Source organism: Nelumbo lutea, chromosome 6, assembly GCF_056320005.1.
Source record: "Nelumbo lutea isolate HS-2025 chromosome 6, American lotus-T2T, whole genome shotgun sequence".
Lineage (NCBI taxonomy): Eukaryota > Viridiplantae > Streptophyta > Magnoliopsida > Proteales > Nelumbonaceae > Nelumbo > Nelumbo lutea.
In genome coordinates, this window is record NC_142689.1 from 71,650,873 (window position 1) to 71,663,758 (window position 12,886).

The 12,886-nt window shown below is 39.4% G+C and overlaps 1 protein-coding gene across 2 annotated transcripts in view; it reads right to left on the reverse strand.

Annotated features, from left to right (window-relative positions):
- LOC148849591 (thioredoxin reductase 1, mitochondrial) overlaps nucleotides 1–12,886 on the reverse strand; it is a 33,814-nt gene that overhangs the window by 13,799 nt on the left and 7,129 nt on the right. The window contains exon 2 of one of the 2 annotated variants that reach the window (XR_016101010.1): nucleotides 1,851–2,499. The exons of the other annotated variant lie outside the window; for it this stretch is intronic. The gene's annotated coding sequence lies outside the window, so the exon portion shown is untranslated. The remainder of the gene's footprint in view (nucleotides 1–1,850; nucleotides 2,500–12,886) is intronic. 2 annotated transcript variants of the gene reach the window in all.

A 12,886-nucleotide genomic window follows, 5' to 3' on the forward strand; every position in this document is an offset into this window, starting at 1 on the left:
ACTCACTGGGTAATTTCATCTTTTATTTGATTGATAGAATGCCCAAGTTTTAATAGAGGGTTGCAAGAAAGTGTTGTGACCATGTGGACTAATCAAAACCAAATTACCTAGGCATGCATTCACAAGGTGATTTAGTTTTAAATTTGATTATTAGCACGTCCATGACTTATTGGAGGATCACAAAAAAGTGTTGTGACCACATGAACTCATCAAAATTAAATCACGCAAGCATGGACTTACTAGATGATTTGGTTTTTCTTTTGATTGATAGCATGTTAGTGTTTTATTGGAAGATCACAAGAAAGTATTGCAATTTGTGACATTGTGAACACATCACAAATTCACAACAGATGTTATCCAACCTTGGTATTTCTTGATTGTCATAATAAGGTAGAAAATCTTAGAGGTAGTCTCTATTTTTTTATATATCAGTGGGTTATTTTTATATCATTTGGGGTAGGAAAAGACATGCACTCATTGGAATTATTTGATTTTTCATATGACTGCTAACATGTCTGTGTTTTATTGTAGGGTTGCAAGAAAGTGTTGGGACCATGTAAACTCATTGAAACCAAATCGCCCAAGCATGCACTCATTCAGTAATTTGGTTTTTCATTTGATTGATAGCATGCTTGTATTTCACTGGAGGGTCACATGAAAGTGTTGTTGTGTGAACTCATCATTCAACATGTTAGGCTACCTTGGTATTTCTAAATTGTCATAGTAAGGTAGTAGAGCCTAGAGGCAATCTCTATATTTTAATATGTTATTCGGGATGGCTTTTGGGGTGGCAACAGCAATATGCACTCACTAGGTAATTTGGTTTTTCGTTTGATTAATAGCATGTCTGTGCTTTATTATAAGGCTGCAATTAAGTGTTGTGACAATGTGAACACATTGAAACCAAATCACCCAAGCAAGCACTCACTAGGTGACTTGGTTTTCCATTAGGTTGATAGAATATTATGATGAAAAGAAAGTGTTGCAACCATATGAACTCATTGATTCATCAAAAAAAAACAACCATATGAACTCATTGCTCCACATGCTAAGCTATGTTTGTACTTTTTTTAGGGAAAATTCCTGAACAGTATCCTGAACTTTGGGGGTTGTGTCAAGTCAGTCCCCAAACTTCAAAACATGCCTCTGCAGTACCTTGAACTTTCAAATTGTGTCTAAAAGGTCCCTACCGTTAGTTCACTGTTAGTCAACACTGTCACGTGACATCAAGTGTGAATTAAATAATTTTAAAATGGAAAAATTACCCTTTATGATATTTTTCTAACCATTTTACCCATTTCGTCTCAGTGTTAAAAGAAGGAAAGGGGAAGAAGGGTTATGAAATCGGACAGGTGATCATCTGGTTACAGTTGACCATTGAACGGGGGAGCTTGAACAGGGAAGCAGGAGCTTCAGCAGTTGATCAGTGTCCGGTTTCATAACCCTATTTCCCCTTCTTTTAACACTTAGACAAAATGGGTAAAATGGTCAGAAAATATCATAAAGGGTAATTTTGCCATTTTGAAATTATTTAATACACACCTGATGTCACATGATGGTGTTGACTAACGGTCAACTAATGGTAGGGACCTATTAGACACAGTTTGAAGGTTCAAGGTATTGCAGAGACACGTTTTGAAGTTTGGGGACTGACTAGACACAACCCCCAAAGTTCAACGTACTGCTCAGGAATTTTCCCTTTTTTATCAGCAACACAGAAATAATTTCATTAATAAAAAGAAAGCATAATTACAACAAGAGATTGTGAAAAAAAGAAGGAACACAGCTTTAGAAAACCTGACCCAACCCAAGAATTACAATTAAGCCCAATATAGATGAGTTCTTTGTACCTCTTGCTTAGTTAGACCATCTGTTGGCAGTTCTCCTCACCCATTTAACTTGGATTGTCATGTCCTTTGATAGCCATTTAAATCACCTGAATCCATTCTTCAAATGCCATGTCACCCCCTCCCCCTTCTTCAGCCATTTGATAACAGTTTTCAAGTCACCCTCAATGATCAATCTATCAATACCCAACCCTTTTGCCTTCTCAGCCCCATATACTGCAGCCAAAATTTCTGATCTTGCCACATCACCTTGTTCAACAGATCCCGAGTATAAGGCTATGATGGTTTGTTCTTCATTCCTAACGACCCCCTATGCCTAAGGGGCCCGGATTACCCAAACAACTCCCATCAAAATTCAGTTTCTTCCAGTCACCTATTTTTCTGCCTTCTAGATGATAAGGCGGCAATAACATCCCCGGCCCTAAAAAAGTCTTCAACCTTAAAATCTGAAAACAGTTTCAGACTTGCCCAATGTGACACTCTTAGAATTATGATTTCTACCAAGACTTCCTTGCCTCCTCTTTCTTCAAATATTCTTGAGTTCCTTTCCTCCCAAACTATCCAAAGCACCACTGCTCTAGTATACCTCCCCAAGATCCTACCCCTCCTTTTAGTGCAGCTAAAGCCAGTAAAGCTAAATTATCCTTCCAACCTGCCAGGAAAAGACCATATAAATCCAAAGAGGGAAGCAAACCAATTCCAAATAAAGCTAACAAAAGGACAAGAGATTAGGAGATGAAATGCAATCTCACCATTTAAATTACACAAGACACACCAATTGGAGGACAAACACCAAGTTGATCTTTTTCTTTGAAGCAAGTCAAAGGTTCTAATACAACCATGAAACACTTCCCAGTAGAAAGAACTGATTTTTGGGGGAATGGGAAAACACCGAACTTCCTTGACTAGGAATGAAGGAGAAGGGGAGGTGGCTACAAAGGAATTAAAGAAAGATTTACAACAAAATAATCCATCAAGATTAAGGCCCCAAACCTTACAAACCAAGCCACCTTCTCCTAGAAACATTTAATTCAGCAAGCCTAACAACTCGAACAAACTAGAAATTTCAAATTATCTAAGGTTCCTATTAAAGCCAAAGTTCCAATTCAGCCCTAAAGGATGAGGATGTTGGCCTAAGAAGTCAGAGATAGGTCTAGCCTTAAACCTGGAGAGATCAAAAAGAGAAGGAAATCCCTCACCCAGAGGGCTATCCCCAATCCACACGTCCTCCAAAATCTAATCTTCTAACTCAAAGCCAAATCATACCTGACATGATTTAGAAAGGTAGGAAGAATCTCATGGATGGCCTTCCAAGGAGCAACCAAAGTAGCTCTACGAAGGCAAGAAGCATCCCATCCATTGCTTGGCATGCCATGAATACTTGCAACAACTTTGTGCAATAATTTCTCATTCTCCTTGGGGAACCTCCACAGCCATTTACTAAGCAAAGCCAGATTCTTCAATCTGACCTTACCAATTCCCAATCCCCCTTCTACATTTAATTTTACCACCTTTTCCCATCTAATCAAATGATCTTCCTTTTTTCCCCCAACTCCTAGAGAAAATCCTTCATGATTTTTTCAATTTTCCTCACTATCTCTTAGGGCATCCTAAACATTAACATTTAATACACCGGAAGGTTTGCAAGGTTGAACTTAATAAGAGTTAATCCCCCCCCCATCGAAATGTAGTTCCTTTTCCACCCAGCTAAATAGCAGATCTAGGGTTGTCACCTAGGGGAAATCCGTAATCCTAAGTATCTCATAGGCCACTCTCCTTTCTCACAACCTAGAGTAACTGCCATAGCCCTCAATTCATCTTCTTCTACGTTGATTCCAACAACTACTCTTTGACCAATCGATCCTCAAGTTAGGCAACCTTTCAAAGAGCTTCACCACTAATTTCAAGTTTTCCACCCCCTCACTATAGTCTCCATCACAAAAAGTCAAGACATCATCTACAAATTGCAAGTGAGTAATCAAAATACTATCTCTTCCAACTAACCAACCTCTGAACAACTGAAGCAATTTGCTCTTGAAATCAACATACTCAACACTTCAACAACCAAAGTAAAAAAGGAAAGGAGAGAGAGGGTCACCTTGTGCAAGTCCACAAAAGCCCTCAAAGAAATCATATATCATTCCATTAACAATGACCAAGTAATGACTAGATTGTAAGCAACCTCAAATACATTTACACCATAAGTCCCCAAACCACACCTTCTCATGATATCAATTAAGAAATTCCAATCCATCAAATCATAGGCTTTCTCCAAGTCCAACTTGACTCCAACTCTTTAACCTCTTTTAGGCCTCCACGCATTCACTCACAATTAGAATTTCATCAATTATTTGCCCATCTTGTACAAAAGTCCCTTGAGATTGCAAAATAAGTGGGGGGTATCACCTTCTTAATCCTCAAAGACAGCAACTTTGCTATCACCTTGTAGATACTGGTAACCAGGCTGATAGGTCTAAAACCCCCTAGCTAGTTAGCATTTCTCTTCTTCGGAACCAATGCTATTAACATAGAATTCATACCCAGACTAATAACCCTTCTTCTATAAAATTCACTAAACACTCTGAGTAGATCGTCTTTGGTTATGTCCTAGCAGTCTTGATAAAAAGCCATTGTAAAACCATCACGCCCCAGCTTTTGATCTATTCATAGAAAAAACTGCTTCCTTAATCTCATTCTTTTCAAATCTTCTTTTCCAAGAACTGCACTTGAGTTTCCCCCAAACTCCCAATCAATGCCTTCAACCATCCACCTTTCATTTAGAAGTCTTTTGTAAATCGACATGAAATGCTCCAAGAATGCCTTAGCAATCTCACTTTGGTCTAAAGTCTAAACTATGTTTGTATTTCTTGATTGTCAAAGTAAAGCAATGGACCCTAGAGACATAGTTTTCAAGGTACTAAAGCAACACTAGGTGATGATTTTTTTTTTTGAATAAAACCCATCTTTTTTTATCAGAAATGGTAACTTTCATTAGAAAAAATAAGAAAATACACTGTCACCACCCAATTAAGGGTGTTTACCCCTAGAAAAAAGCTGTTTGATTAAAGAACAGTCCAAAACAAATTCTCCCTAGAAGTTCCTTGCTTTGCAAGGGTGCCAGCCAGTCCATTCACCGACCTTCTTGTCCACCTGAACAGTGCCCCAACCTCCCTTGCTAAGCAGTTCATTTCCCTCATGAATTGTTGATGTACCCAAGCCCCCAAGTTATGTGACTGCAACCACCCAATTAATAGTTTAGAGTTATAGAGATAGTTGTTAGTTGTGTGTGTGTGTGGTCCCACTAATATTTTTATATTTATTGCATGGTAGTTATGGTAGTTAGGCTAGACATATTGCTTTATATTTATTTATGTTTCAGCAGGGGTATTTATGTAACTCCACTACAGTTAAGATGCAAACCATAAACACTAATCTGATGGGGCGGCAGAGTTATTGAACCGCACCCTTTCTTTCTCTCTTCTTCTCTTCTTCTCTTCTCTCTTTTCTTCTGTTCGTGACCTTCTTTTCTCTTCTTTTTCTACTGAATCTATATCAGAAAAACGATCAGTTTCTGGTCTCTTTTATCCAAGTAGAGTCCTCTTCTACCTAAATCTGGTGTAGGCCAGATTGTTTAGCCAACCTTAGACCCTGTAGCAAGGCCATAATCTCTGCTTTCAAAGAGTCTCCATCACCTATCGTACCAGAATACAGTGCAACCAATCTGCCCTCCCTGCCTCTGAAGGCTCTTCCCACCCCAGAGGGACCCGGATTGCCTAAGGAGCTCCCATCGAAGTTCAGCTTCACCCATTGATGTGTAGGAGGGATCCATTGCTCCTTTATCACAAACCTCAATGTAGGAGGGTCTACCCTAGCTAACCTTCCTGTTTACTTTCTATCGGTGTTTAAGATTCCCGCAAAGGTCTCAAGTAGTGTGGAAAAGTTAATGAGGGATTTCTTGTGGGAACTAGGAGAGGAGAAGAAAGACCATAGGGTGAGTTGGGAGGTGTTAACTAGAAGCAAGCAGTTAGGAGGGCTTGGGATTGAGAATATCAGGAAAAGAAACAAGGCATTGTTAGGGAAATGGTTATGGAGGTTTCCAATGGAAAGGGACAAACTCTGGACGAAGATTGTGGCTAGTATACATGGGCTAGAAGACAAAGACAGGGATCCAGGAATCTTAGCAAGGACTACAGCTGCTTCTCCTTGGAAAGCCATTCATGATTTGCTTCCGGTTTTCTCCCCTTAGATAAGGTATGATCTGAAATCTGGTAATCTCGTAAAATTCTGGGAGCAGCCTTGGGTTGGGGACTCATCTCTTATGAACCAATTTCCCTCCTTATATGTGTTGTTAGACTTGAAGAATGAACCCATTTCTTCTTTCTTAGTTCCTTCTTATTCTAATTCCGGTTTTAGATGGAATCTAGGGTTGAGGAGAACAATAAGCGATACAAAGATGGGCTGCCTGTCATCTCTACTAGCCACCCTTTAAAATGTTTTCTTGGACCCGAATAAGGATGACTCTAAAATTTTGACCCCATCCTCCAATGGTTCCTTCTCCTGTGCGTCATTTTTTGAGACCTTGGTCCATCCTCCTACTCCCTCTGGCCTTTCCTTCCCTGTTAATGAGATTTGGAGTAAACCCATTCCTCCTCGGGTTGGTAGTTTTTGCTGGGAAACTTTCCTGGAAAGAATAAACACAACCGACTTGCTTCAAAGAAAGAGACCTAATTCTTGCTTACTTCCCAATAGGTGTGTTCTTTGTAAAGCTAATGGGGAAACGGCTTACCACCTTATGGTTACTTGTCCGATTACTAAGACTATTTGGGAATGGGCTTCATCCTTGTTTGGATGCACTTGGAATCCCCCGTGAGTTTGCGAAGCATATTCTCTCCCTCGTTCTCTAGATGGCCTAAGAAAAGAGGGAAGATCATGTGGAGAAGCATTAGAGCAGCTGTGTGTTGGTCATATAGGAAGAGAGGAACTCTAGACTTTTTTCAGACGAGGAAAGAACTATGGAGAATTTAACCGAATTGATACACCTAAGGATCAGTCATAGGCGTCTTTGGAGCTTTTTTCAGAGTTCTCCACGGCTGATCTTTTGAGAAAGTGGAAAGAAGTTGCTACCTCGGCTCAGTGCAAAAGGACCTCTAGACCTTCTTGGTCCCCCCTCCTTCAGGATTCATGAAACTGAAATTTGATGGTTGTAGTTTAAGGAATCCTGGGCCTTCTAGGATTGGGGGAGTTTTCAGAAATGAGGCTGGGATTATTTTTGCTATGTTCTTTGGCCCTATTGGTGAGGGTGACTCTCTTAGGGCAGAGATTTTAGCAGCTTTGGAAGGAACCAAAAGAGCAAGAGAATTAAACATTCGGTGCTTGATCATTGAAGGGGACTCGGAGGTGGTAAATACGTGGTTGAAGGAAGACAGCAATGGTTTGTGGAGCTACAAAAATGAAAAGAAAAAATTTAAATGGCTGAGTAGGGATATTGAGGTGAAGTACAGTTGGGTGAAGAGAAGTGCCAATTCCATGGCCAATGGGTTAGCCAAGCAAGGGGTGCTTAAGGATTCTTTGTTTTGGGCCACTTTTTAGCTTTCCTTCTTGTTCTTTGTTGTGGGGGAGTTAAGATATTTTACCTCCCCTCTCTTGTACTCAAAGTTGCACAATTTTTATAATCTAATAAAACATTTTGTTATTGATCAAAAAAAAAAAAAAAAAAAGAGTTTGCCACAGTGTACCAACCTCTAAACAAATAATCAACTGAATAATCTTTATAAACGAGTTTAAGCCAATGAATGACCTTGGTAGATATGCGATCAATGATTTGCTCCTTAGATCTTTAAGAACCCTAGAAGATCCTATTGTTTCTTTCTTCCTAGATTGACCACAAAACAGTTGCTCTTGTTGCACTCCACATTGCTCTCCCCTTCTTTGGAGGTCTAAAGAAGTTTGGATCTAAGAGTCTTACTACATCCAAAGGAGGGGTCCACCTACATCCAAAGAAAGAAGAAAACCAATTCCAAACAAAGGAAACAAAAGGACAGGATATAATAAGTGTGTAATGGTCTCACCATAGGCCAAGCAGAGGCTACACACGTGGGGTGAAAGGCAGCAGTTTGGCCTTCTCTTTTAAAGCATATCTAAGGTGTTGATTTTTTAGAGTACCATCTCCCAACAAAAGGCCCTTATTTTTGGGGGTACAAGGTTAAACCAAACCTCCTTTGTTGGAAAGGATCCCGCCATGTTAGTGGTTGCAGGACCCAGAGTCAGTAGTTTGGTGCTTCAGGAATGAAATTAAAAAGTTTAAGGTGCTGACATGAAACATGGACCTAAGAATACAATGGGTGGGAAGATCAGCAAATACTATGGCAGATTGTCTAGCCAAGCAAGGGGCAGCTAGGGAAGTTCTGTATTGGGCACAATTTTAGTGGAGAGATCGCAGCTCGTGCCTCTCCAAGGGCTGCTTGTATGTGCTAATCTTTCCAGATTAATAAAAAGTTCATTTATTTATCATAAAAAAAGAAAGTATCCCACCATGCTAGATGATTGGAGAAGAACATTGTAGAAAGAAGCACTAGTAAAAAACCCAAAAGGAGAGGCTGACCAAATTCTTCTATCCAAGCAAGCTGATCTAGGAACAGAGTATTAAGAAAGGCAATAAGATCATCGACCATACCCATTTCAGACTCCCTCGACCCCCTCCTCATTACCATTTAGATAGACAGAGGAAATGGTTTTTCTTTATTCAATGAGAGAGTAGATGGATATCCATCTTTGAGGGAGACATCCCCAAACCAGACATCTTCCCAGAAATGAACTTTATTCCCTTCACAAGCATCAATTCTGATAAACGGAAGAAAAGAGGGCAAAATGCCATGGATAGCTTTCCAAGGAGATGATTGGGATGCCTTTAGGGCCAAGACCAGCATCCCACCTATTTTCTGCCAATCTGTGTATACTCACTATCACTTTGTGCCACAAGTTGTCCTATTCCAGAGGCAGTCTCCATAACCACTTCCCCAACAAGGTTGTATTCCTTAGCTTTATGTTTCCTATACCCAACCCTCCACTATCTCTACTTCTAGAGACCACCTCCCACTTCACCAAGTGGCCTTTCTTTGTATCCCCAAGCTCCCATAAGAAATCCCTAATTAATTTCTCCAGATTAATGACCACACTAGTGGGGACCTTGAAGGTAAATAGGAAGTAAATTGGTAGGTTCACAAAAGTTGATTTTATTAGGGTAATTCTTCCTCCCAAAGAAATGTAATTTCTCTTCCATCTTGCTAACCTCTTTGAGAATCTCTCCAAGACTGGGTACCAGAAACTTTCTGGCTTGGGTTCCCTCTTAAAGGTAGTCTTAGATACTGACATATTGCAATGGCCAATCACCAGCCTCACATCCCAACACTCTAGCAAGGTCTCCTACCGCTTCTTCCAATTTGTTTACCCCTACCACACAGCCGTGAAGAGGAAGGGGGAAAGGGGATCTCCTTGTCTATGACCTCTCTTAGCCGGGAAGAAGTCCCTAGCTACCCCACTACCAAAATGGAATAATGGCAAGATGAGATACATCCCTTTATCCATTTACACCACCTCGACCCAAAGCCTTTACGCATCAAAACTTCTAGAAGAAACTCCCAGTCCACCAAATCATAAGCTTTCTCAAAATCAAGCTTGCAAGCCAAGCATTTCTCCTTTTTCTGGCCCTTGTGTTCCACACGTTCATTAGCGATGAGAATTTGATCAATTATTTGTCTTCCGAAAGTGAAGGCACCTTAGTTTGGAGAGATCAAACAAGGGAGGACTTTCTTAATCCTTTTGGCCAAAACCTTGGAAATGATTTTATACAAGCTTCCCACTAGGCTTATAGGTCGATAGTCCTTCAGGTGGATCACTTCTAGCTTCTTGGGGATTAAAGCAACAAAGGTTGCATTGGCTCCAGAGTTGAACTTGCCTCTCTCAAAAAATCAGAAAAGACGTCCAAAAGATCAGCACTAATAATCTTCCAACAATCTTGATAAAAGGCCACTATGAAGCCATCTAGACAAGGTGATTTAGACATTTCCATCGAGAAAATTGCTCCTGTTATTTCTTGGGTCTCAAAAGGTTTTTCTAGATCCGCCAAAAGATCCTCGGGGCCGACCCTCCACTCAAAGTCACCCAAACTCTCTCTAACTCCTTCACTGACGGCAAACATAGATTTAAAGTGGTTCACAAAGGCTTGTGTTATCTCCTTAGCAAGCAACAAGCATCTTTTGCTATTAATTGTCTATAATCTTGATAAAAAATGAAGAAGCTTCATTTGAAACATAGAAAATCAACAAATTCATGAAAAAATGGAAGAAATAAAAGAATTTTCAGAAAATAGAGGGGTTGAGATTATATTTTTGCCCTAGGAAAATAATAAAAGCAAGGTAAAGGTGAAAAAGAAGAAGAAGAAGAATATGATGATGATGATGATGATATATTTTTTGGTTCTTCCATGCTTATGAATTCAAGTTTTGAAGCCTTTGAGGGTTCTAGGTAGTACGAGTCAGTCGCCTGAGGCGCGCCTTTTAAATCACTAGATTTTATTTTACTCTAATCCCCATATAATTTACCCAAAATTTTCTACCATCAAAACTTCATCTTGAAATCCCAATTCCAAACAATTTGTCCACATGTCCACTATCAAAAAAGGATATCATAAAGATAGATAAGCTAGAAAATGTTTCCATTAGTTTAGCAAACTGTGACTTGCCTTTCTCTGAATTTTGGTATTATTATATGCCATCAGTTGCTTTACATTAGTATACATCAGTCCAATTGTTTTCGTCATGTGAGATCTTAAGACCTAGCTTGTTTGCAATGTAGTTTCATTTGCAATATTGCAAAAGTATAGGAGTGCAAATGAGCATGGTTTTCAAAATGTCATTGACCCAAGCAATCAAACCAACCCAACTGGTTCCATTTACCCCATGAGTCCATAAGACCATAAGGTCCATAACCCAGATTTTTTCTAAAAAACCATCGACTCAGTCAACAAACCACTGACCTAGGGGATGTTTGGAACTGTGGTCGTTTCTCAAAAAAAACGGTGCCACGTCAGATCCACATAGGTATTTCAACAAATGCCCATGTATCTCATTGTTTGGTTCAGCCGATTATTAAAAAATCGGCCATGCCTCAAAAATTGGGACCCCATCAATGCATGAAATGCCAAATTTGGCGTTTCATGCATCGGTGAACCATTTCCCCCAACGGTTGACTGATGTGTATCCTATGTGGTGCTTACCTGTCAGCGCATACATGAAAAACAGTGATGAAAATCACCTTACCAAACAGCATAGTGTTGCTCACTGCCTACGTGGCAGAAGCCTTTTTTTGTGAAAAACGGGTCTTTGAAGCATGGGCGTTTTTTCGTGAAAATCAGTCCCAAAAAGCACGACGCTTACAAACACCATGCTAGACAGCTGAACCGATGAATCGTTCATCACAGGCAAATGGTTCATGGTTTAAAGTTATAAACAAAAGAAGGTTGAGTGGTTGGTGACTTAGTGAAGGAAGAGAAAGGAATTGATTGGTTCTTCTTTCTTTCATTCCTCTCTAATAATATGTATACCTAACCTAATATCCCAATCTAATGGTTAAGATACAATAAACAATGAAAATTGAACTCAACCATTTTGACCCATTTGAACCGGACAGTTGAACCACTAACCCAGAAACCAAAGGAAAAGCAGTTCCACTTCCGGTTTGGTTATTAAAATGTTGCAAATGAGTTCAACACAAATTCTGATTTATTTTTGTTTTAAATTCCAATGTATTTTGTTTGTTTGAAATGTAAATGAAGTAAAATAAAACTCAAAGAAAAGTAAAGTAAAACCCAAAGCAAGAGTAAACCATAATTTACATTCTTCTGATATGCACTCCTATGCATTTGTACAAGTGCAAATGGAATTGTGCTGCAAACAAACAGAGCCTAGCAATCTACACCACTCCTAGTGGAAATGGTAATGCAATTCATGCTGAAATGTAGTGCTGAAACCAGCTGTAGAGTTGTAATTGGTTGTTTAAAAGTTATAGATCAGTAGCATCAGTTCCTTGGGTTCATACCCATCAAATGAACAAAGCAAGACCTTCAGCATACATATTGCACATCACATTTAAATGGATATATATCTAGGTGTACAAACTCCTCAGATGAACCTCTTCCAAGGGAAAGGTTAACATATACAATCGATATTGTGGATTTGACACTTTAACTTGAGTGGCAACAACTCAAGCTTGCTATCATGTATATACCTATACTTTCTAAGCTGCTAGTTGACTCTAGCTAAGCACATCATTCTCTCCATTATGCATTAAAACTTCTAATTTATTATTGATCAAAAAAATTTAGTGAATTGCAGTCATGGAAAGGATCCATGACCCATTGTTGTGAAGCCCTCAGTTTCTGTTCTGATTTCACCAATAATCATGTAAAGGTATTGTATAATGGGAATGAATGCACACTAGCATATATGTGTGTAGGTGTTCAAGACTGCTAATCAGTCTTGATCACTAAGAAGTTTCAGATTCGATGAGAAGAGAAAGTGAAGAAGAAGTAGAAGAAAGAGTGGTGAGAGAGCAGTAGAACACAGATTTGGAGGTGAAGAACAGAATGTCAATATTCTGCCGCTGCCACTTTAATTTAACATATATATATGTTATGCTAGTTACATGAAAGGACATATCTGCCCTTGGTGTTTACATCATAACTGCTAACACATAACAAACAATATAAAACTGAAAAATAAATAGCAACTAGGAATAACAGAATAACGAATTGACCACAGCTGTGACTAGATACATTCTACCCTACAGACAGAGTGGGACCACAGCTGTGGGGCCCACATCAATGTTTTCTACACTCCCCCTCAAGTTGGGAGTATATGTTCATCATTCCCAACTTGGATAGATCCGCTTCTAGCTTCTTTCTTGATACGGCTTTAGTGAGGATGTCTGCTAGTTGCATACTGGATGTGATGTAAGGGAGGCATACTTCTTGAGATGACACC